The sequence below is a fragment of the Rissa tridactyla genome, chromosome 17, assembly GCF_028500815.1.
Source record: "Rissa tridactyla isolate bRisTri1 chromosome 17, bRisTri1.patW.cur.20221130, whole genome shotgun sequence".
In the NCBI taxonomy this organism is placed as follows: domain Eukaryota; kingdom Metazoa; phylum Chordata; class Aves; order Charadriiformes; family Laridae; genus Rissa; species Rissa tridactyla.
Window position 1 is genome coordinate 5,496,801 of NC_071482.1, and position 3,200 is coordinate 5,500,000.

A 3,200-nucleotide genomic window follows, 5' to 3' on the forward strand; every position below is an offset into this window, starting at 1 on the left:
CTGGTGCCGTTCGGTCCATCCCTCGCCTCGTCCCTCGTGTCCCCCCCCGCCCCGGGAAGCGGCGTCGCGTCTCTCCAAAGGGTCCCCGATCCCTCCCGCCTCCTTCCCCGGCCGCCAATGAGCGCGTACCTGCTGATGGAGCCCCGGAGGGGTAAGGACCGCCTTCGCTCTCGCCGCTCACCTATGTTCGGCAGAAGCGGCGTGGTCGGGGGGGGGCCTCCTTCGGGCGACTGAGACGTTCCCGGCGTCTTCTCTGTCGTCTCGTTACGACGCCCGCTACGACAACTAAACCTACCCCCGCGCGAGGAACGCCTCCGCAGACAACGTGCGCCTAAAGACGGTGTGCTCCTGTCGTGACCCGACAGCACGTAACACAAAATGTCTTCGTCGAACGACAAAGACGGCCGAGACCGGGAGGAGAAGGCGCCGTGGCCCTCGTCGGCTCCCAGGCGCGGCGACGACCGCCCCCTGAAAACGCGACTCCCGCTCTCCCGGAGGTGCCGCACTTCTCTGCTCCATCAACCAGGAGAAAACATTCCACAAGCTCCCCTCCTGTGGGACTGGATGCCGGGACGCTTCGCGATCCGTGCCTCGCCGACCGGCTCGAGCGCGAGCCGGTGGGTGGCTCCGTTGCCCCCTTGCCCTGGCCGCCCGGTCCCCTCGTTGCCGCGTGCTACCTACGCGGCTAGTGTGGCCACCGGGCGGATCAAAGACCGCGTTTCCCTAGAGAAATCCCAAAGCGGACGTCTCTTGACCGTACATCCCGGGATGGGAATGCCGCTGGTGGCACCTGGGTTGACCTGGGGGGACCGGGGGCTGCAGGACTACTGCAGACCCATCGGAAGCGTCGCTCGCTTCGAACGATCCCCTTGGTGGGACTGGACCTCCCTTTGCGCACCCCGACGAGTACGTGAAAAGCCCGGTCCCGACTTTATCCCTGAACTCCGCAACGAACCGCCGTGCCGCTGATGGCGCGTGTGCGGCCCGCGGCTTAGCAAACGGCCCCGTTCCGGCGCTGCTACGGGCTACTGCCACCTCGCACGTCAGGGACGGCTCGGCTGTCCCCTGGGAGCGAGCCCTGCGCAAAGGTAGGTCCTTCCCAAAGCCCGGCAGCGTCCCCAGTAAAGGGGACCGGGAGGGCTGAGCCGTCCTGCCCGGGTGGTGGCTTCCCTGCGTCTTTGCGGGCTGCCTGAGCCCGGAATACGGCCTCCCGACCTCGGGCGCGGGATGAGCTACGTCCCCGCCTCGACGCTCCCTTTCCCATCCGCGCTGGGGACGAGAAGCTTTCCTCCGAGATACGGGCGGCGAGTCGAGCGGCGTGGCTGGGCGCCGCGAAAAACCCTCTCTGCTCTGAGCCTCTTCCAAAAAAAAAAAAAAAAAACCAAAAAAAACCCAAACCCATAAGGGAGCCAGGACTGATAGAATATAACCACAGGTACCGCGAAGCCACGCTCGCCTCTTGCGCGTGCTCCCCCCTTGCTAACGCTTTCTGTTTTACCGTGCCGGTTCTGCTGGGTATCCGGCAATGGACCTGCCTCTGCTGCAGACGAGCGCGTGCAGATGCCTGAACGCCCTGGCTGATGGCACGTCCCGCTGCCTCGCCCGCATCCTCCTCCTCTTTTGTACCGTGGCCGAGCACCGAGAAGGCGACGCGGCCCCGTTCCGCCTCGAGCCTGGCCGCGGTGGGCTTCCTCTGTGACCCTCGGCAATCCCGACCCGTGCCTAAGGATGAGGACCTCGCCTGCTACATCCAGAGGGATGGAGGGCGCGTCTCAGGCCGTGAACCTCCGTCCCTCCCCAGCAACCAGAGACACCGGTACCTCTGTAAATACTACAGATACGTAGCCGTCCGAGCAGCCTCTCTCTCTTTAGCTTGCTCTTTGTCCCGCAAACTCTGGCGTGGGACTCTTCTCGATCGCTCACCTAGACCGCTTAAAAATTTACAATTGCAGAGAGGAGGTGAGGGCGACAGCCCGGTCGCCTCCGTACCCTTCCTTGGATGCCGGCGGGATCCCTCCCCGCGTCCTGCCGGGCTCTGGGCGCCGCCTCTCCCGCCGGGCTGGCTCTACCCGGAGGCCAAAGACCTGCGCAGAGCCCTCCGCCGTCTTTTCCCCTGGGAGAGGCGGAGGTACGTCGGCCGCAAAAGACAAAACCGGCTGCGACGCTTTCTCCTATAAACTGTGGGCACTGGGAGGGCTGGCTCCGGCCACACGCCTCCTTCTGCGCCGTCCCGACCTCGGGATGCTCAAAACTGCCCGTGCCCGGCGGTCCTGCCCCCGCATCCTCGCCACCCTGTCCCTTACCTGGGACGCGCCGAAAACCTTGGAGCGCGGCTCTTCCCTCGCCCTGCGCCGGTATCGCTCGGTCTCTGTGTGTCACGCTGCCAGGCTACTCCTGACCAGCCCTTTGTCCCTCTCCCTGTTCTCCGAGCTCGTCTCGGGTTACGCCACCTCACGGTAGGGTGCACGTGAAAAAAAACCAACCAACCAACCCCAAAACGTTCCCACCGTCGCTAACGCACGGCTCACAATCGGCTTGCGATCCGACAAAACCGTGCCGGCCGGCTTGAAGAAGCCGGCACCCCAGAGCCTGCGGTCGAGGCTGAGGACCAAATCCACCGAAAAACGTTCTGCGCGTCAGCAAAAAAGCAAGACGATAGCCCAGAAAATCTTGACATGTCCTCCGCCGGCACGGACGGCGAGTTGCACCTTCGTCCGTGTGCAGCTTTGCCCGGGGGCACCCGGTTTCCTACACCCGCCTGGCATCGCTCCATCGCTCCATCCCACGGGACTCGCATCTGCCGCTCCGTGAGCATCCCCTGCAATGTCGTGCCGCCGGGGACGAGGGCTGCGCGGAGCGCTTTTGGGGCGCCGAGTGGCCGGGTGGGATGCTGTGCGTGGCGAATAGGGCAGAGCTGCCCCCCATGCCCTCCCCATCTACTCACCGTGGTCTTACCTGCGATGGCATCCCCTCTGGGCTCGCCGCCGAGGTCCGGGTGACCTCTCTCCGACGTTCTCCCGGCCCGGCGCCGCGATTCGGTGCTCCCGCCCCACGTCCCTCCCCCGGTGTCCCTCCCCGGCGGCGTTTCAGGGAGCCCCGTCCCCCACGGCAATGAGCACCACAACCAGACGGAGCGGCCACATGGAACAATCGTTTTAATGGATAGGCAGAGAGAGCCCCCTCGCCGCCCGCCTGCCCGC